Below are 21,898 nucleotides of genomic sequence, written 5' to 3'. Positions count from 1 at the left end.
TTTAGTGAATTTATCTGTTTGCGATAAATGTTATTTTCAGTGCTGTACAATGGCATGGGTCATATCATTCCAGGTGTATCTTGGAAATATTTTTGCTGTAATGTGATTGGGCAGAACTTGTTTTTTGGTGGAATAGATTTGGGGGAAAAATTGAAATTGGGCAGAAAGGTTTTGGCAAAATGAGAAAAAGAAAATACGCTTAACCAATTAGGAAAAAGAAAACTGGCAGAAAGACCTACTGATAGTGACACAGGTGACAGAATCGACAGCTACAACAAATTTTATGCATGAAGAAAAGGCAGAAAACTGGGATTAAAAAGTTAGGGCGGCCATGGCTAACAAAATGGTGGAGCAGCCTGGATGGGCTGAATGACCTACTTTTGTTCCTATGCAGGTTGATGTCCAAATGCTCTTCAGTATTGGTGAAATCACTGTATAAACTTCATACAACAGCCTTACATTTTTGGGTGTGATACTCTGCAATTTCTCACACTTGCTAACTTTGATAAGAGGATACCTGTTAGTAATAGTTTTACTGAGATGAAGGGGTTGATTTTGCCAATGGGGGCGCATTGGAGGCGGGACTGCTGCTTGTCGGGTTTTAGTCCCGCCTCCATTGACTTGTGGCCAACCCACGTTACTTTCCCTTGATTGACCTCATTAAGCCTGCCCTGCGGTCTTAGCAGGCCAATTAAGGGGAAGCCGGTTACAGAGAACGTCAGTGTATGATGTTTCATCTGTCAAAAATTCTTTGAGAAGCTGTCAAACACTGACATTCTCTGTTGCTTGGTGAGTTCTTGTACTCAAGGCTCACCAAACCTATTTTCTGAGCAGAAAGCAGATGGCTGTTGCATTGGAGAATGCAGCAGCCATTCTGTCATCTCTGCCATTGAGATGCCGGAGCCTCCGAATCCCCAACGATTGAAGCCTGCAGGAAGAAACAAAGGTAAGTAAACTTTTTCTAACACTTTTTACTCACCTCACATATTTACCTGTCCACACTTGCATCCATCACTCACCTCCACAGCGCACTTTTGGACCCCTCCAACCCCCGCAGACCCTGGTGGGGTTCGCAGCCTTCGGGAAGCCTGCACTTGTGTGGGTAAAATGGGGATAATCCTCTTAGCTACCTGTTAACAGGCAGTTAAGAGGCTGTAATCCCCTTCCCGCCTCTAGAAGACAGGACCCGGCACGGGTCGACTACCCGCCTCCTGGGAAGATAGCACGGAGGCGGGTTGGGAGCGGGATGGGTACCCGCCCCCAGATTCTGCCATTTTCTCGGGAGTCCCGCCTCCAAACCCGCCTCCCCAGGTCTGGCAAAATCGCCCCCGAAATAGCAGTTCTTGAAGTCCATACTCAAGCGGTCATAGTGTGTAATAATATTCTTTGCACGTTTTATTCTGTGCAACCAAACATAAAATATCTGAAAGCTGAAAAACATGTTGCATTGTTAGGAATTAATACTATCACCCACATAATATTTCAAAATCATGTTAACTAGCCTTTTTGACATAGGTCTTACAGAACAGACACTGAACTACTAAAAGTGGGTCAACTTTTATGAGTTGTAAATCTTTCAAGAACCCCCCCCCCCCCCCCCAGTGTTACAAGCAAACCTGCGTTGACAGAGTCTCTCAGAAGTGAGCACATGACTGGAATTTATCACCATCCTATTTTGTTTATAAATAATCTTTCAAATTTTTAGAAACTGCAGATTTTAGTCTAGATGGCTGTTTCCCATCATTGGACAATAATTCATAGGTGTGGATCATTTGCCTTTTTTATTTCTGTATGTCTCTTCAGTGATGAGTGCAAACACCGTTCACTCCAGTGAGATCAAGAAGATAGTAAATGCAACAAAAAGGTTAATACTGTCATATTTTCAGAGCAACAACAACTTTTCACCACCTTTTATACTATTATTGAGAAATTCCCCATTTTCTGCGCTACATTCCACCCCTCCCTTTCAGTGATTTTTTTTTTAACCTACACATATGCAATCAACCTTTATTCATACATTTTAATACACGGCTGGCACTCTGAATCCAAGTGCCTCAGGCTACTGACACAAGACACTTCAAAGGGGAACACTCCCCTCCATTCTCCCTAACCAAAGTCATGAAATTCCAATTTTTGAAAATTCAATATTGGCATCTCTGCTGCAGAGCTGTTAATAATGAAATGACTGCTGAACTGCAGTTAATGTTTCCATGTTAGATGCAGGCCCGCTACCTTTGTACAAGGTGGGTAGAATTGTTTCTACGGCAGCCAGCTCCAGAGAAACGGATACTTGAGCTGCGATGGCCGAGTGGTTAAGGCGTTCTGACTAGAAATCTAATGGGGAATCCCCGAGCAGATTTGGATCTTACTCATGGCGGATCTGCTCAGACTTGCTGCAAAACCGTTTTTGGATTCATAGGTAGAAGTCCAACATTTTGAACCACTTCCCATTCACTATTAGACAGAATTCTTGATGCAAGCCCAGCATTAAACTACAAACATAAAATGCCGCCCAAGTTTTCTCCGTTTCGAGTTCAGCACAGTAACTGCAGTCACTATGTTGACAAGTTTCACCTGGAGACAGCCCACTGCTAAGGTTTAATCATATCTGCATATAATACATGTTTTTGTTCAAAATGTTGTGTCATGTTTATCATGATTATACACTAAAGTAGACAATGATGTAATGATGCAATCACGCTATTCAGAGTGTCTGGAGCTAGAATTTTTAATCTTAGTTTTAATAAAAAGTCAAGATAAAAGTTCAAAAAACACATTTAAAATGTTTGCGACATAGCTAATGTAGTGTGGCCCAACACTAGAAATCTTGATCCATCTATTTTCCCGATTCTGGTAAATATTTCTTATCAAATGAATTACATATTCATTTACATTCAATTGCACTTTGACATTTTAAACCATCAAATCCATACATCGAACCTTAATTAAAACTGAGCACCAGGGCCTCCAAAGATTTGCTAGTTACCAATTTAATTTTATTGGCTAATAAAACACAATCATTAAATTAGATAAACATTTCTAGTCTGTTCCCTTTGTTGAAAATCAGGTGAAGTATCTACATCGAGAAGCAGGATGGTTTGCATCTTTGCTTCCTTAAAAGGTTAGTGACTGTTTCAGTGTTCGCAAGTTTATCCATTGAACTTTGCAGCTATAACATTTTTGTGTGCCAAGTAATTTCTTTGGACTCCTGGGGCTCGATTTTTAGAGTGCCGTGGAGTCGGGTTTGGAGGCATGCGGGGGGTTAAAATCCCAAAATCAGGGGTCGCGACCCCATCCCGCCCCCAACTCGCCTTCATGCCAATTTCAAAGGAGGCGGGTACCCGCCCCGCACTGGGACCCGCCTCCCCGAGGCGGGAAGGGATTAGTGCCAATTAACTGCCTGTTAACAGGTAGTTAACAGGCAGTTTTTAGCCTAATCCCTATTTTTAAGCTTGAACTGTGGGATTCCCGACGGCTCCAAACCACGCCAAGTTGGGGCCGTCGGGTTGAAGGGGTCGAGATGTCGGTGTTCAGGTGAGTGATGTGTGCATGAGTGCAAAGGTAAGTGTGTTTGGTGTGTCTAAAGTGATTAAATAAGTTTTACATACATTTTCTTACCTTTTCAGCCTTCCTTTAGGTTCGGGGAGTCCCTCATCTCACCGGCACAGAAAGCAGAATGGCTGCGATCTGTCAAAAGTGACAGCCTGCAGCTTTCTGTGCAGGAGAGATTTCTAATTGAGTCTGTGGAGAAGGACTCATGTTAAAAGTAAGACTGTCAGTGTTTGACAGCTTCAAACAGCTGTGAAATGCTGATATTTCATCTGTCAAAACGTCTTGACAGATGAAATTTCAGTCTGTGACGTCACCTGTTGCCGGGTGGCCCTTAATTGGCCTGCTGAGCCCGCTGGGCGAGCTCAACAAGGTCAATCAAGTTAAAATCGCATGATTGGCTGCATCTCGATGGAGGCGGGACTACAACCCCGAAAGTTGTAGTCCCGCCTCCAACCCGACTTCTGAATGAAAATCCAGCCCCTGATCTCTGAATTCGGTTTAAATCACTAATCTATTTAAAAAAATTTCCCCCCCAATTTCTGCTCCCCCCCCCCCCAAAAAAAACCTCTATCCACCCCCCACCCCGCCTCAAGGTTGGGATTCTGTTCCACGGGTACCACCAGCCTTCTGGTATCAAGTTGCCATTCTTCATGTTTCAGTCTAGACATCAGGGTCAGCAGGCTATTTGATTGTGGGGTTCACCACAGCCAAGCCCAATCATATCCTCTTTTGACAACCACACAAATAAACAATCCAGCAGTGGCCACACTGGATATTGAAACTGGGAACTTCTGACATATATGGCCTACAACAGGGGTGGACAACCAGTATTTCGTGAGCTGCACGGTGCTCTTCTGTAGCTGAAGTGCAACTCTTTGAAGGTCGCTACATAAAATAGAGGCATCAAAAACAATGGTGGCCAGAGGTAGAGTGCTATTTATTTATTGGTTAGCTTTATATAGTTTGTCTTGAATTTAAATTATATAATTTTTCTGAGGTGCAAATGTGATGTGAGGCAGTAGACCAGAGTGTGCTGGCATTCTGCCTCAGCAGGGTATTTTGTTGGATGGTTGCTAGGGGTCATGGTTTTTCCTGGTTGGGTTTGATCAAGAACTGGGCCTGCACTATCTGCTGCAACAATATTGGGAGCAGTGCGTTCAGGAGTGGCTCATCCTGGAGGCAGCAAAAGCCTCAGGAGATGTGCAACCCAATGTCTGGTTAAAAGGCAAAAATGAAAAATATATACACTCATACCCACACATTTTAGTTATTACTAAAATTGGTATTCGTCTAGTGTTGGTGCGATTACAAATCTTAAAACATTGTTAAGTGGCTATTCAATGGCAGCATTCACTAGAATGATTATGCAATGTCAAGTCAGTCTTCAGGTAAGAAATGTTAATTGACTTTCATATTAAATGGACATATATAAATAATACTTGCTTTTATATAGTGCTTTATCACATCAAAATGTGTCAAGGTGCTTCACACAGTGCATTACAATTGGAGTTTGATGCCTGGCACTCATTTTACTCAATCCTGATTCAAAAGCTGTAGTTAACAGATTAATCATGTGAAACAAAACAATGGTTTTAGGTTGGTAATAAATTGTTCTGGATTTTCAGGCACACAGATGAAACACAGATCACTATGAAAGTGAAAATAACTTCTTGGTGATTTTATAAATCTCAAAATATAATTAAAATAGATTACTACAAAAATTAATGCTTTGAAGATTTTATAAATATTGTAAAATATACAAAGTACCACTTATAATTCAGTCATTTTTGCACTAAAAAATTTGATGTATCTAATCATTTGATTTAAACAAAGTGGCAATTTAGTGCTAAGAATTGAATTATCAGATAATATAAATTAAGCTACTTTGAATTAAGCGGAATAGACTACAACAAAAGTAATGAGCATACAGTACTAGTATATTCATTAGATTTAAAGTCGGTGGCTCTTTGCCAGTATGTAATTTCTTTTTCTGATTCATGAACTTTGAAAGATTTGCCAAACCTGGCCTACTACTACACTGGGCAATACTTTAACTATTGGGCCAACAGGCAAGCTACAAATGTATTTTAAATAGTGACAGTCTGTCATTGGGTAGCTTTTGATAATTGTTCCAACAGTTTGCAAATAACATAGTTAGTTTGTTATTTTAAAAGAGAAAAACTACCTGGTGTAGACAACTTACACTCAAGTCTTAAAGGAAATGAGAGACTGATATTGGTGAGACTCTTAACTGAGATTTTACTTTTTGTTCAGATTCATTTCAAAGATTTTCCCTGCAACAGATATTAAATTTTACTGATGTACAGTTTCCTGATATGTCTTATGATTATTTTTAAACAATGATGGAATCTCCAAAATCTAACAACTTAGAAAAATGTCAGAGTCCGAATGCAGTCAACGTGGATTCAGGGAAGGGAGGTCATGTGGAGTCAACCTGCTGGAGGTTATTTTTGAAGAAATCATTTGCACGATGAACAGGGAGAAATGCTGTTGATATATAGTTGGGATTTTCAGAGAGCTTTTGACAAATGTCCACATTAGCAAATAATAGCTAAAGTAAGGAGTAGGTTTAGAGGTAAATTATGTCACTAGATAGAAACAGAAAATGGGATAGTCCTAGATGGGAAATGGGTTAGTCTTGAGATTTTTTTAAATGTATATTTACAGATCTCCTGTAACATTATTCACAGTAAGATGAATGAAAAGTTGTTCTATAAGCAGAAGCATAATACCATACACCCTCAAGGACACCCTCAAAGCCTCCTTGAAAAAGTGTAACATCCCCACCGACACCTGGGAATCCCTGGCCCAAGACCGCACAAAGTGGAGAAGCATCCGGGAAGGCGCCGAACACCTCGAGTCTCTTCGCCGGGAGCAAGCGGAAGCCAAGCGCAGGCAGCGCAAGGAGCGCACATCAACCCAAGCACCCCACCCACCCACCCCTTCAACCACTGTCTGCCCCACCTGTGACAGAGACTGTAGGTCCCGCATTGGACTCATCAGTCACCTGCAAACTCATTTTTAATGTGGAAGCAAGTCATCCTCGGTTCCGAGGGACTGCCTGCCTAAGAATACCATACAACGGACAATGCAGTATTGTGCTGTTAAAAACAGCTGTACGTAATCTTGCCTTATCTTTAAGGACAAAGATTTTATTGTTGTAATGTCTTGAGGTTAATTAGAAGATGCAGGGATATCCTGAGTCCTGAGGTCTATTAGAAGGTATGTTCTGTTGCTACAAATGTTTTTTGGTAGAATGGAAATGACTGGCTTTAGTTTCTCTTTCTTTTAAAATTGTATTTTAAAGTGTGGCACAGAAAATTTAATGTGTGACATGATATATCTCAAAACTGTTCTATATCCTCGCAGATCTCTGGTGGTATTGCTCAGAGTGGATAAGGCATTATGCTGCTAGAAGGGCTGTGCTGGCATGTAGAAGCAGGGGACAGTTACATATCTCCTTTAAAAGAAATTGGAAAGAAGTTTATAAGAAATCTCTTACAAGGAGATAGTGAAGTAAGTGATTTTTGATTGTTTCTTAGAAATACTGTATATAGTATTTCCCTTATCATTGCACGTGGAGAAATCAATCATAACACTTTTAGACAAATAAATCTCTGCATATAATGTCAGGGAGAAACTTTTAAACTTTATTGTTGTTTTTGTGGATTTTTACAGCAAAGGCCAAACAAAAGATGTACAAGAAAAGATTCAACTAATTTACATCTTTTCTTCTTTACCAAGTGTCTCTGCAACAGTATTCAGTGTTACCAAAATGCTCTGCCTAAATGTACACGTCTGCAATCCAGACTTTTATTCAGAACTTCCCTCCAAACTTGAATAATGATATAGTCCTTCCATTATTAATTTTTTTGAAATCTGAGATAATAAATAGAAACAAAGGAAATTCAGTTGGCGAAAGCATTTAGAATACAATGCAAAATATAAAAATGTAGAGGCGGTGATGCGAGTGAGGGATCTGTGTGGGGGATGGGGAAGAGGTAGTGGGGACAAAATAGTGGGAGGAGTGGGAGATGTAATGGGAGCAAGAGGATAGGCGGGATCAAGAGTAAGGAGGTAAAGGGTCATGGGATGGGAAGGTGGCCAGCGAGGGTTGCATGCCGCATTTCCCCCACACCCGCCACCAGAAAATGTGACCTGCAGGTGATGGTGGCTGCCTTCCCTGTTACATCACAGCACCTCCCACCCGAATCAAAAGGATAAAAAGAGAGATAAGCAGAAAATGGAGAGATATAAAAGAGAAAAGAGCAAGCAACACAAAGATGGAAGACAGCTAATAGAGAGAGCATATGCTCTGACATAGTGAGTGACACCATGGGAGATCCTCAAGTTACTAAAGTATAACAGTGGTAAGCCTAGTATGCGTTTCTTGTCCATCACACCTCTCTGTCACAACTGGTGCAACACTCAACTTTCTATATCACACTTTATCTGCTTTACTGTGTGCAGTTCTGGGCACCTAATCATAGGAATAATATTATTGCCCTTGAAACCATTGGAGGCAGTTCAGAGACAATTCACTCGGTTGATTCCTGAGGTGAAGGGGTTGACTTATGAAGAAAGGTTGAGCAGGTTGGGCCTATACTCATTGGAGTTTAAAAGAATGAGAGGTGATCTTATTGAAACATATAAGATACTGAGGGGGCTCGACAAGGTAGATGCAGAGAGGATGTTTCTCCTCGTGGGGAAATCTGGAACTCGGGGGCATAGTTTCAGAATAAAGGGTCGCCCTTTTAGAACTGAGATGAGGAATTTCTTCTCTCAGAGGGTCGTAAATCTGTGGAATTCTCTGCCCCAGAGAGCCGTGGAGGCTGGGTGATTAAATACATTTAAAGGTGGAGATAGACAGATTTTTGCAAGATAAGGGAGTGAAGGGTTATGGGGAGCGGGCAGGGAAGTGGCTTTGAGCCCAAGATCAGCCATGATCTTATTGAATGGCGGAGAAGGCTCGAGGGGCCAAGTGGCCTATTCCTGCTCCTATTTCTTATGTTACGTTAAAGGATAAACAGATAAGAAACAAAGATAATTCTGGTTACCAGGAATTTAAGTTAGGAGGAAAGAATCAGAAAATTGAGCTTGTTTTCTTTGGAAAATTGTGATCTAGTTGAAGTTTTTCTAATTATGAAATGAATTGACAAAATTGATTCAGACAAATTGTTCACAATGGTGATGGTTGCAAATATTAACTATAACTTACGAGCAAGAAGGAAATAAAGGTGGCAATATAACCTAAAGAGCAAAAGTGTAGTAGAATAAATCATCAGAATGGTAATTGAAGCAGAAAGTATAAATGGATTCAAGAGATTTGGAGAGAGATGGGATTAAGGATATGTGAGAAAGTGCCTAGGTGGGTTGATGTGTGAAAAAAAAAGACAGGCTTGCTTGGACCAAATCGTCTTTTCTTGTCCCTAAAATTCTTGCAGTGTATCACAGGGAACATTGTGTGCATAACTCACCATGCCATCAAGCTGGCCTATTAACAGTGGTTAACACGCTGTGAGTGTCCTCAGGGGTTCTCTCGACTGGCTGCTGAAACTTTGGCGGATCATCGGCGGAAACCCCAGTTAGGCTGCATAATAAATAGGGTTTTTGCCGGTGATCTGTCGACGTTATGGTAACAATGGGCCCGATATTTACGGGGAGGTGGGGAGGGAGCGGGGCCATGTGTTTGATGCAGGGAAACCTGGAAATGCCGGGAAAGCGGAGGTCCAGCTGAATTTAATGGCAGGACCGCTTTAGCATTTTTTAAAAACTCCATTTCCTACCCCACTGCTGGCCATATTGAGAGGCTGGCTGAATGGAAAAACCAGCGATGGAAAGCTGCAGCCTGCGATGGGCCCTGGCAATTGGGAACAATTGGGGCATGGTGGGTGCGGGGGGCTCTGAGCACAGCAGTGAGGAGGGAGGGAAAGATTGGGGCGGGGTGGGGTGGGGTTTCATAGCGCGGCAGCGAGGAGGGAGGGAATGATTGGGGCGGGGTGGGGTTTCATAGCGCGGCAGCAGGGAGGGAGGGAAAGATTGGGGTGGGGTGGGGTTTCACAGCGCGGCAGCGAGGAGGGAGGGAAAGATTGGGACAGGGTGGGGTTTCATAGCGCGGCAGCAGGGAGGGAGGGAAAGATTGGGGTGAGGGGGGGTGGGGTTTCATAGTGCGGCAGCGAGGAGGGAGGGAAAGACTGGGGTGGGGCGGGGTTTCATAGCGCGGCGAGGAGGGAGGGAAAGACTGGGGCAGGGTGGGGTGGGGTTTCATAGCGCGGTAGCGAGGAGGGAGGGGTGGAAAGATTGGGGCATATTGTGGGGGGGGGTCGACAGATAGCGGGGAAGGCGGGGTGGGGGGGAGGGGTTCAGCAGATTGCAGCAGAAAATTCACTTGAGGGGCTGGGGGAAGCACTCCAGCTCCTCCTGGCCCACAAGCACTGCTCCAAAAAGAATTTACTTGCTGGATCTGTCAACTCCCACCTCCCTTTAGCCACCGAATTTCCCGAGCGCTGGGAAACCCAGCCCGCAGCCGTTAAATTCAAAGGCTCCCAAAACCTGAGGAACGGAGCTCATTAACATATAATCACTGACCCACCTCTCTAGAGCGAGTTACTCAGCCGCCTTCATACCCGCGGTGGTTATACCGGAAGTAGGCGTGTCTGTTCGGGTTGGGGTCGGGTTTCACAAATTTATCAATTTAACCTCCACCCCGACCCTCTCCCACCCATTGTGGGGGCGGGGGATTAAAATTCGGCCCAAAGTCTTAAAAAAAATGCATATAGTGAAATTCACTAGTAGTTTTTTTTTCCCTACAGGAAACTCTTGATTTACCAGCACCCAAACAACCAGAAATCTCGGTTAACCGGCAAAATACAGAAGTAGGTTCAGTTAACTTTTTCTTCATATTAGCGGCCGTTCCTGGATCTGTGGCTGTGTAATCGGGGTTCCTGCACTTGTTGCTAAGCAACAGGGACGCTTGGTCTGTGGCCGGGGTTCCTGCAGCTGTTGCTAAGCAACAGGGAAGCCTGGATTTGTTGCTGTGTACGGAGCTCTCGTACCTTTTAACTATAACTCTCTGTAATCCAGACTTTTTGATAAACCGGCACCACGCTGGTCCCATCGGTGCCGGATAAAAGAGTTTCCTGTATTTTGGATCCTTGCACAGGCACCAATAGCCAGTGTATTGTGCTGACAAGTGATAAGAGCCACAGTAAGTGAAAGATGACTATGATTTAAGATTGCCAAAAAATAATTGGCTGCTAGACAAAGATATGACCAATTATATCTTTATTGCTAGTTCGAAGGAAACATCAATAGTGATTTCACCCATATTCATTATTAGTAGGAAAATCAATACGGCTAATAGTGTCAACTATATTAAGCATTGTATCTGTGTCTGTCTGGAGGGAGAGAATAAAGTAGGCCCATTTTTGCCCATCGAAACCAAATATTGCAGTGTCGAGGCATGTGTGCAAAACGTGTCGTTAAAAATAAACACACACAGTGGCACTTTTCATCGTAACAGCCAGCAGAGTAAATTTTTGCATGAACCCTGCGATAGCTAACAGTGAACACAAAAACTGGGTTCAAGGACTGTATAGCCGACATATACCAGTTCAGGAAGATTTTAACTTTATGATCAGTGCAGCAGGGATGAGTAAGTAAACTCTCTAGTAGTTCATAGAATCATTACAGCACAGTAGGCCATTCGACAACGTCGAGCCCGTGCCGGCTCTCTGCAAGAGCACTTCAGCTAGTCCCAATCCCCCACCCTTTCTTCGTAGCCCTGCAATTTTCTTTTCCTTCAGGTACTTATCCAATTCCCTTTTGAAAGCCATGATTGAATCTACCTCCACCACCCTGTTTCAGGCAGTACATTCCAGATCATAACCACTTGCTGTATAAAAAAGTTTTTCCTCAAGTCACCTTTGGACCTTCTGCCAATCACCTTCCATCTGTGTCCTCTGGTTCTTGACCCTTCCGCCAATGGGAACAGTTTCTCTCTACCTACTCTTTCTAGACTCCTCATGATTTTGAGCACGTCTATCAAATCTCCTCTGCTCTAAGGAGAACAACCCCAGTTTCTCCAGTCTATCCACATAACTGAAGTCCCTCATCCCTGGAACCATTCTTGGAAATTTTTTCTGCACCCTCTCTAAAGCCTACACATCCTTCCTACAGTACGGTGCCCAGAATTTGACAATACTCCAGTTGTGGCCAAACCAGTGTTTTACAAAGGTTCACCATAACATCCTTGCTTTTGTACTCTATGGGCTCGATTTTGCCAGGCCCGAGGAGGCGGGATTGGAGGCGTCTAAGGTGGTAAAAATCGCAAAAAATGGCGGGCGGGCCTGATCCGCCTCCATGCAATTTTCCCAAATGTGTGTTTTCTGACCCGCTTTCCATCCCGCCTCCAAGAGGCGGTATAGGCCCTTAAGGCCCTTAACCACTTAATTGCCTCTATAATCCCACTTTGAGAGGCCTTTCTGATTGTAACGCTTTTCCCACGAGCTGCACGTCTCCTCTGGAACATGCCAGTGAATCCTGGCGGCATCATAAGTGGATTGCTTACTAACAGCTGCAGCTCCACCATTAAAAAGGAGATTTCAGCAGTCTTCATTTGCAGGTGGCAGAACTTTGTTGTCTCAGGTCTGGGGGGAACTTTTAGCAGGCCTACTCATTGTTGTGGAAGTTTAGAGCCTGACACCCATCTCCAGTGTGACCTCCTGGGAAACCCCTCTCCGCACCTTAAATGAGCGCTTCCTTAACTGAGGTATAGACCTGAAGAATGGGAACCATTTATTTCCTTTCCTCCTGGACATCAAATTCAGACGAAAACCAGCCACGGCAGCAGCATAAACCTGAACAACAGCAGCATCAACTGCAGGAGCAACAGCAGGAGCTCCAAGCTGCTGCTCACTCACCTGAAACTGCACAGGCCAGAAGGCGCCAGTGCATGTGATATGTCACCAATAACTCAAAGACAAGGAGTTTAAAGGATTCAACTGAAGGCTTTTAATCACTAAGAACATTGCAGCATTGCAGGTCTTCCCACATCGGGTTCGTCTGGTAGAAATGACTCATACAGTTCTTGAGACCTTTATATGGCAAAAGACAGGGGCGTAGCCAATACACACAATAGGAACAAAAGGGGGCGGTTCACACAATACAAAGCAGGTCAAACACATGGGCTGATGAAGGCATATATTTCATCACAGCATGGAAGCACTTTGGCGCAGGAGATACCCCCAAACAGGGTCTACAGACAGAGGATCAGCTACCTCAACATAACTGAGCAGCAGTGCCAAAGGAGGCTCAGACTTTTGCGAGAGGTAGTGGGTGACATCTGCGCAATGCTGCAGCAAGACCTGGAGCCCAGAGGAGCGGGTGGACACCCCTTACCAGTGGCCGTCAAAGTCACCACCGCACTCAACATTTTTGCTTCAGGCTCCTTCCAGGGATTAACAGCAGACATCAGCGGCATCTTCCAGGTGGCCGCACACACTTGCATCACGCAGATAACCGATGCCCTCTTTACCATCACGCACAATTACATCAATTTCCCCAAGGACCATTTTGCTGCGCCGCAGAACCTGGCTACAATGCAGGAAGAGATTTCATGATCTTCTCCGCACAGGAAAAGTGAGTATGACTTTCCCATCACCCTCAATCTGATCCCCATCGCCTCTCCTCACTAGCACTCTGCTTTGCCAACCTCTTCCTCCACATCCCACTTGACACGTACATGCATGCACCCTTACCCATTCCCTCTCTCTCTAAGGTCACATTCACTTAACTATTCTACCATGCGGCCCTCACACTCCCTATCACTGTGATGCCATGACAACAACAACTTTCAACACACAGGGAGGGTCCTTTGTATCCTTCTAAGTATCTATGCTTTTAATTCCTTTTTACTTCCCCTCTGAACTTCGTGTTCTTTTTTTTTTTACTCATTCCTAAAATGTGGGCATCGCTAGCAAGGCCAGCATTTATTGCCCATCCCTAATTGCCCTTGAGAAGGTGGTGGTGAGCCGCTTTCTTGAACCGCTGCATTCCTTGTGGTGAAGGTACTCCCACAGTGCTGTTAGGGAGGGAGTTCCAGGATTTTGACCCAGCGACGATGAAGGAACGGCGTATATTTCCAAGTCAGGATGGTGTGTAACTTGGAGGGGAACATGCAGGTGATGGAGTTCCCATGCGACTGCTGCCCTTGTCCTTCTAGGTGGAAGAGGTCGTGGGTTTGGGAAGTGCTGTCGAAGAAGCCTTGGCGAGTTGCTGCAGTGCATCTTGTAGATGGTACACACTGCAGCCACGGTACGCCGGTGGTGGAGGGAGTGAATGTTTAAGGTGATGGACGTGGTGCCAATCAAGCGGGCTGCTTTGTCCTGGATGGTGTCGAGCTTCTTGAGTGTTGTTGGAGCTGCACTCATCCAGGCAAGTGGAGAGTATTCCATCACACACCTGACTTGTGCCTTGTAGATGGTGGAAAGGCTTTGGGGAGTCGGGAGGTGAGACACTCACCGCAGAATAACCAGCCTCTGACCTGCTCTTGTCGCCACAGTACCTATGTGGCTAGTCCAGTTAAGTTTCTGGTCAATGGTGACCCCCAGGATGTTGATGGTGGGGGATTCGGTGATGGTAATGCCGTTGAATGTCAAGGGGCGGTGTTTAGACTCTCACTTGTTGGAGATGATCATTGCCTGGCACTTGTGTAGTGCAAATGTTACTTGCCACTTGTCAGCCCAAGCCTGAATGTTATCCAGGTCTTGCTGCATTTGGGCATGGACTGCTTCATTATCTGAGGAGTTGCGAATGGAACTGAACACTGAGCAATCATCAGCGAACATCCCCACTTCTGATTTTATGATGGAGGGAAAGTCATTGATGAAGCAGCTGAAGATGGTTGGGCCCAGGACACTGCCCTGAGGAACTCCTGCAGCGATGTTCTGAGGCTGAGATGATTGACCTCCAACAACTACAACCATCTTCCTTTATTCTAGGTATGACTCCAGCCAGTGAAGTGTTTTCCCCGATTCCCATTGACTTCAATTTTACTAGGGCTCCTGCTTTTTGATCTCTTTCTTAGCTCCCTAAAATGTGCCTGCTCATCCCTCTTTCTACCTATATCGTTGATACTGATATGGACCATGACCTCTGGCTGTTCACCCGCTCCCTTCAGAGTGTTCTGCAGCCGCTCAGTGACATCCATGACCCTGGAACCAGGGAAGCAACATACCATCCTGGAATCATGTCTGCGGCTGCAGAAACGCCTGTCTCTTCCCCCCAACTATTGAATCTCCTATCGCTAATACTTTCCAGATCTCCCTCCTCCCCCCCCTGTACAGCTGAGCCACCCATGGTGCCATGGACTTGGCTCTGGCTGTACTCCCCAGAGGAACCATCATCCTCATCAGTAATACCGGTTGGAGAGTGAGATGCACTCAGGGTACTCCTGCACGCCCTGCCTGGCCCTCCTTTTCTTTCTGACAGTCACCCATTTCCTCTCTGCCTGCACCCTTTTAAGCTGTGGGGTGACCACCTCCTGAAACGTGCTATTCACGTAGCTCTCAGTCTTGTGGATGCACCACAGTGACGCCAGCTGCTGCTCAAGCTCCTCCAGTTGACGACGCTTCCTGCACATGTGGTTGTCCAGGACACTGGGAGCATCCTGGATTTCCCACATGGTACAAGATGTTCATTCCACGGGACTAAGGTGCTCTGCCATGCCTCTATTTAATAGACTATTAACTAACTTAGCAGAAATAAACTTAGAACTTAAAAAAACTCACCAGCTATTCACCAATCAGATCCTTGCCTTGTGCCCATGTCACTAAGTTTTTTACTCTGATGTCACTCTTTCAAATTCTGCCTGTGCTGAGTTGCTCCCAGCTCCAGTCCCGCTCAGGCCCACTCGCCTCTGCTCTCGGGCCTCCCCTGACGTGCTCTTTATCTTGCTCTCTCTCCCAGCTCCGGTCTGCTGCCTCTGCTCTGAAGCCTCCTCTGCCGTACTCTTTATCTTGCTCTCTCTCCCAGCTCCGGTCCCGCTCAGGTCTGCTGCCTCTGCGCTGAAGCCTCCTCTGCCACGCTCTTTATCTTGCTCTCGCTCCCAGCTCCGGTCCCGCTCAGGTCCGCTGCCTCTGCTCTGTTGCCTGTGCTAAATTATTAATCATTAACCACACAATTTTATTCATTGGTTGATCAGTGATTTAGCAGTTTTAGATACATGACCAACACAATAAGGTATCACGAAGCAAATCCATTTAATTGGTTAATGTGTTATCCAGCAGCAAGAAAGAACTAACTAGAATTTATATAGTACCTATCATGTCTCTCAGAAATGTTCGAAAGAACTTCACATGCAATGAAGTACTTTGAAGTACAGTCACTGTTATGTAGGGACCTTAGTTTAACACTCCAGAGACTTGAGCATATAATCTAGACTGACGCTCCAGTGCAGTACTGAGGGAGTGCTGCACTGTCTGAGGTGCCATCTTTCAGATGAGACGTTAAACCGAGGCCCCGTATGCCCAATCGGCTGGCCATAAAAGATCCCATGGCACTATTCAAAGAAGAGCAGGGGAGTTCTCCACAGTGTCCTGCCAATGTTTATCCCTCAACCAAAATCACCTTGCTGCTTGTGGGAGCATGCTGTGTGCATACTGGCTGCTATGTTTCTGACTACATTTCAAAAGTACTTCATTGACTATAAAGCGCTTTGGGATGTCCTGAGGTCGTGAAAGGCGCTATATAAATGCAAGACTTTCTTTTTTAATATCTCATCCAAAAGATGACACCATGGCAATGTGGCACTCTCTCAGTATTGCAGTAAAATAACACTCTATAGTACATGTCCAAGTCCTTAAGTGGGGATTGAACCTACAGCCTTCTGCCTCAGAGGTCAAAACTCTATTAATTGAGCCAGCAAAAGTATTCTAGAATTTTGCCTAAATTCTAAATGCTAATACTCTGGTAGTCTAGCTGGTAGTAGCACTTCCACTGAAGTGCAAAGCTATAGAGACCAGACGCATCTAAATTCAACTCCAGTCTGTGCTGAATTTGCTGATTTCAGCTGGGGAGCTACAATAAACCTGGGTCAGGAAAGGGTGCAAGATCAGCCTGGGTTCTCTTTCCTGATTGCTAACCAGTGTCTCCTGCTGCAAAGTGTGCGGATGTTGGTGATAACAGAATTGAGCTCCCGTAGTTGAATATCCTTTTATCACTTATTGTCTGCACTCACATGGAGAGTGGACACTTGGGTTAGGTCACAGTGGATAGCCACAGCCATGGAACTGCACCTCAGCAAGAGTCGGGGCTTTTAGGAGATGAGGAGAGATGGAGTTTTAAATACTGTACTCCTTTGTTCAGATTTGAAGAACACCACTCTCCATCCAATACAGGTAACATACTCTTCTCCTAGTCACCCTACAAACTGAGGCCCACAAAACTGATTCGACTAGAATTATATTATTTTAAAAAGTCTCTTATTTAGCACAAAGCATAGTCCCTTCCTGAACACCATTGCTGTGTCGTTATCTATTGATTGGTCATGGGAACATAGGAACAGGAGTAGGCCATTGAGCCCCTCGAGTCTATTCTGCCATTCAGTGAAATCATGGCTGATCTGCGAGCTAACTCCATATACCCACCTATGGCTCATATCTCTTAATACCTTTGGTTAACAAAAAGCTATCAATCTCAGATTTAAAATTAACAATTGAGCTAGCATCAATTGTCATTTGTGGAAGAGAGTTCCAAACTTCTACCACCCTTTGTGTGTAGAAGTGTTTCCTAATTTCACTCCTGCGAGGTCTGGCTCTAATTTTTAGACTATTTTCTAGAATCCCCAACCAGTGGAAATAGTTTCTCTCTATCTACCTTATCTGTTCCCCTTAATATCCTGAAAACTTTGATCAGATCACCCCTTAACCTTCTAAATTCTAGGGAATACAACCCTAATTTGTGTAATCTCTCCTTGTAATTTAACCCTTGAAGTCTGGGTATCATTCTGGTAAACCTACGCTGCACTCCCTCCAAGGCCAATATATCCTTCCTAAGGTGTGGTGCCCAGAACTGCTCACAGTGCTCCAGGTGTGGTCTAACCAGGGTTTTGTACAGCTGCAGCATAACTTCTACCCCCTTGTATTCTAGTCCTCTAGATATAAAGGCCAGCATTCCATTAGCCTTTTTGATTATTTTCTGTACCTATAGATGACATTTTAATGATCTATGTACCTGGACCCCCAAGTCTCTTTGGACTGCCACTGTTTTTAGCTTTTCACCATTTACAAAGTACCCTGTTCTATCCTTTTCAGGTCCAAAGTGGATGACCTCACATTTGCCTACTTTGAAATCCATTTGCCACAGTTTTGCCCATTCACTTAATCTGTCGATATCCCTTTGTAATTTTATGCTTTCATCTACACTGCCTACAATGCCGCCTATCTTTGTGTCATCGGCATATGTGGTTATATGACTTTCTATGCCATCATCTAAGTCATTAATAAATACGGTGAATAGTTGAGGCCCCAACACAGATCCCTGCGGGACACCACTAGTCACATCCCGCCAATTTGAGTACCTACCCATTTTCCTTGCTCTGTCTCCTGCTGCTCAACCAATTTCATAACCAGGTCAATAATTTGCCCTCAATTCCGTGGGCTTCTACCTTAGTTAACAGTCTCTTATGTGGGACTTTATCAAATGCCTTCTGGAAGTCCATATAAATAATATCCATAGACATTCCGCTGTCCACTATTTTCATCATCTCCTCAAAATATTCAATCAGGTTTGTCAGGCATAACCTACCTTTCACAAATCCACGCTGGCTCTCTCTGATCAACTGAAAATTTGCGAGGTGTTCAGTCACCCTATCCTTAATTATAGACTCTAGCAATTTCCCAATAACAGATGTTAGGCTAACTTGTCTATAATTCCCTGGTTTCCCTCTCTCACCATTCTTAAATAGCGGAGTGACTTGCGCAATTTTCCTACCTAAAGGAACGGTTCCTGAATCGGTAGAACTTTGGAAAATTATAGTTGGGGCATCGGCAATGTGCTCGCCTACTTCCTTTAAAACCTTGGGATGGAAACCATCTGGTCCTGGGGATTTGTCACTCTTTAGTGCCATTAGTTTCTTCATTACTGTTATTTTACTTACATTAATTTTGTTGAGTCCCTGTCCCTGATTCAATATTAGTTTCCTTGGGATTTCTGGCATGCTATCCTCTTCCTCTACTGTAAATACTGACACAAAGTAATTATTCAACATGCCCGCCATTTCCTTATTATCATTGACATTATTACCGCTTTCAGTTTTTAAGGGTCAAACATTGCTCCTGACTACCCTTTTTTTCCTAATATAATTGTAAAAATTCTTTGTGTTGATTTTGATTGCAAGTTTCTTTTCATACTCCTTTTGTTGCTCTTACTGTCTGTTTTGTGACCCTTTGCTGTCCTTTGTATCTTTGCCATTCGCCAGGATCTGTGCAATTTTTTGCATTTTTGTCTGCTTTTTCTCTTAGTTTTATGCTGTCCCTCACCTCTTTAGTCATCCATGGCTGGTTTTTGGCAAGTAGGGCTCTTTCCCCTCAGGGGTATAAACTGGTTCTGTATCACCTTGCATTCTTTTCTGAACATCTCCCACTGATCTTCTGTCTTTTTACCCATTAACAGATTCGCCCAGTTTACTGTGGACAGTCTCTGCCTCATCCCGTTGAAGTCAGCCTTACCCAAATCTAGAATCTTAGTAGCTGATTCGCATTTCACCCTTTCAAATGCTACGTTGAACTTGATCAAGTTATGATCGCTATTGGATAAATGTTCACGCAGTTAGGCTGCTAACTAAATCTGGCTCATTACTCGTCATTAAATCTAATGTGGCTTGCCCCCTTGTTGCCTCTAGGACATATTGGCCCAGAATTTCGGGTCCCAACGCGTGAGTACGCACGGGGTACTCACGCGTGGACCCGATGGAAGTGCCGGTTTCTTGCATGCACGGGAAACCGGCACTTCCGATCCTCTGAACGAAGGGGTTCAGAGGTCAAACGCGTGCGTGCGGAAGTCTGCGCGTGCGCTTTGAACTTACGTTTTAAAAAGTCTTTAGATTTTAGAAATGTAAAAACCAGGCGTAAGGACTACATTTTAAAAGGTAAGTGGTCAATTAATTAAAATTAAAACTTTTTTCCCCACAGGTTTATTATTTTAAAATACTTTAAAGAAAGGTAAGTTTATTTTTAGCCCCTTTTTTTATAAAATTATTTTTTTCAAAAATTTAAATTATTGTTTAAAATAGTTATTTAATGTAATTTATAGTTTATTTAAAAAGTGTGACTTTAAAAAAAATGTATTTGAAGGTTAACTACTGTTTTGGGCCCTCAGCATTCATACGTTTTGACAGGTCTTTCTGTCAATCTTATGAATGGGCATTTCCCTCCTCCAATTGGCTGCCCATGGCTCACGTGATCCCAGGGGACGCATCGCACTAACTATGCCCCTGGGACACGCCAGCACAGCGTGCCGGCCTCTGGGCCAGGCCCTGGAGAGGAATTCTACGCAGGCCCAGAGCTCAACTGCCGGCGCGCTAGGTAAGTGTAGGTCGGGGGCTTGCACCCGTGGGAAGCCCCCGACTCGAATTTCTGGGCCATTGTTGTAGAAAACTATCCCAGACACACTGAAGAAATTCACTACCTTTCTGACAGGTGTTAGTCTGCTTATCCCAATCTATATGAAAGTTAAAATCCTCCAATAGAACCTCTCTGCCTTTGCTACATGTTTGTCTAATCTCTGCATTTATACAATTTAGCACTTCACAGCTGCTATCAGGGGGTCTATACACAACTCCCACTACTGTCTTAAATCCTTTCCTATTTCTTAATTCTACCCATAAAGTCTCCACTGCCTGCTTACCTCTCGTTATATCCTCTCTTATCATTGAAGTGATTTCATCTTAATCATTAAGGCTACTCCTCCCCCTCTGATATTTTCCCAATCTTTCCTATAGACCTTATAACCTGGTATATTTAGTTCCCAGTCCTGACCGTCTTGCAGCCATGTCTCAGTAATGGCTACCATGTCATACGCTCCAATGTGAATTTGCGCCTGCAGTTCATTCAATTTATTCCTTATATACTCCATGCGTTTGTATAAAGAATGCTGATTTGGGCCACACACCCTAGCCCGACCTTCAGCTCTAATGTTCTACTCACTTGTTTCTTATTTCTCTCTCCTGGTTTAATCACTTTACATCTTTTAGTTTTTCCTTTACATGTAGTGCCTAAAGCAAAATTTCTGACTGTTACTCTACTCTCTTCCGTTTGTTTTTGAACTACTATTTGTATTACAATTTCCCCCTGAGCCCTCCCTCCCCCCCATTTACTAGTTTAAAGTCCTGGTGGCTGCCCTATTTATCCTTTCCGCTAGGACCATGGTCCCAGACTGGTTCAGGTGGAGCCCGTCCCAACGGTACAGTTCCTTCCTGTCCCAATACAAGTGCCAGTGCCCCAAGAAATGGAACCCCTCTTTCCCACACCGCTCCTTTAGCCACGTGTTCACTTCCCTAATCAGCTTATCTCTACGCCAATTGACACGTGGCTCAGGTAATAATCCAGAGATTATAACTCTTGAGGTCCTGTTCTTTAATTTAGCTCGTAGTTCCTGGTACTCCCCAAACAGGACCTCTTGCCTGCTCTTCCTTATGTTGTTGGTCCCAACATGGACCACAATGACTGGATCCTCCCTCTCTCTCTCCAATATCCTTTCAAGCCAGTTCAAGATGTCCCTCACCCTAGCACCAGGTAGGCAACATTCCATGTGGGACTCTCGATCTTGCTTACAAAGGATGCTATCTGTCCCCCTAATTATAGAATGCCCTACAACTACCACATTAAGCTTCCTCTCCTCCTCCTCCCTCCTTAGGACAGCCTCATGCTCCAAAGTGCCATGGTCCATGATGTGCCTCAATGAATCCGAGACTCGACGTTAACGGAGCAAAGCAAGGCTTTTATTAACTAAGAAGGTAATACACAGTGGAGAAGTGTCTCCCATCCAAAGATCTGCTGCACTGTCTGTGAGACAGTGCAGCCTGCTTAAGTAGTGGCCAGGTATGGGCGGAGCCCTACACAATACAGTACAGGTGGGGAAATGAAACTGAAACTAAACTAAACACAGAGAATACAGTGCCTGAGAACACAGAGAATACAGTGCCTGATGAACGGCATATTTCATCACATTCACCCCTTCTATAGATTTAGTCTGTTCGGGGGTTTGATAGTCCTCTGTGACCGACGTGGTGCCGCGGGTGTCGGCTGGGTGTCCCCGGTGGCCTCCT

The 21,898-nt window shown here is 44.2% G+C and overlaps 1 protein-coding gene across 9 annotated transcripts in view; it reads right to left on the bottom strand.

Annotated features, from left to right (window-relative positions):
• Positions 1 to 21,898, bottom strand: part of LOC147101147 (acyl-CoA-binding domain-containing protein 4-like) — a 274,772-nt gene that overhangs the window by 101,564 nt on the left and 151,310 nt on the right. The window contains exon 16 of one of the 9 annotated variants that reach the window (XM_085966358.1): positions 7,203 to 7,452. The exons of the other annotated variants lie outside the window; for them this stretch is intronic. The gene's annotated coding sequence lies outside the window, so the exon portion shown is untranslated. Of the gene's footprint in view, positions 1 to 7,202; positions 7,453 to 21,898 lie in introns of those variants that run through there. 9 annotated transcript variants of the gene reach the window in all.

This window comes from Somniosus microcephalus, chromosome 24, assembly GCF_052327205.1.
Source record: "Somniosus microcephalus isolate GS21.2 chromosome 24, FLI_Smic_1.0, whole genome shotgun sequence".
Lineage (NCBI taxonomy): Eukaryota > Metazoa > Chordata > Chondrichthyes > Squaliformes > Somniosidae > Somniosus > Somniosus microcephalus.
The sequence above is the reverse complement of the archived record's forward strand: the minus strand, read 5'-3'. Positions and strand labels throughout refer to the sequence as shown.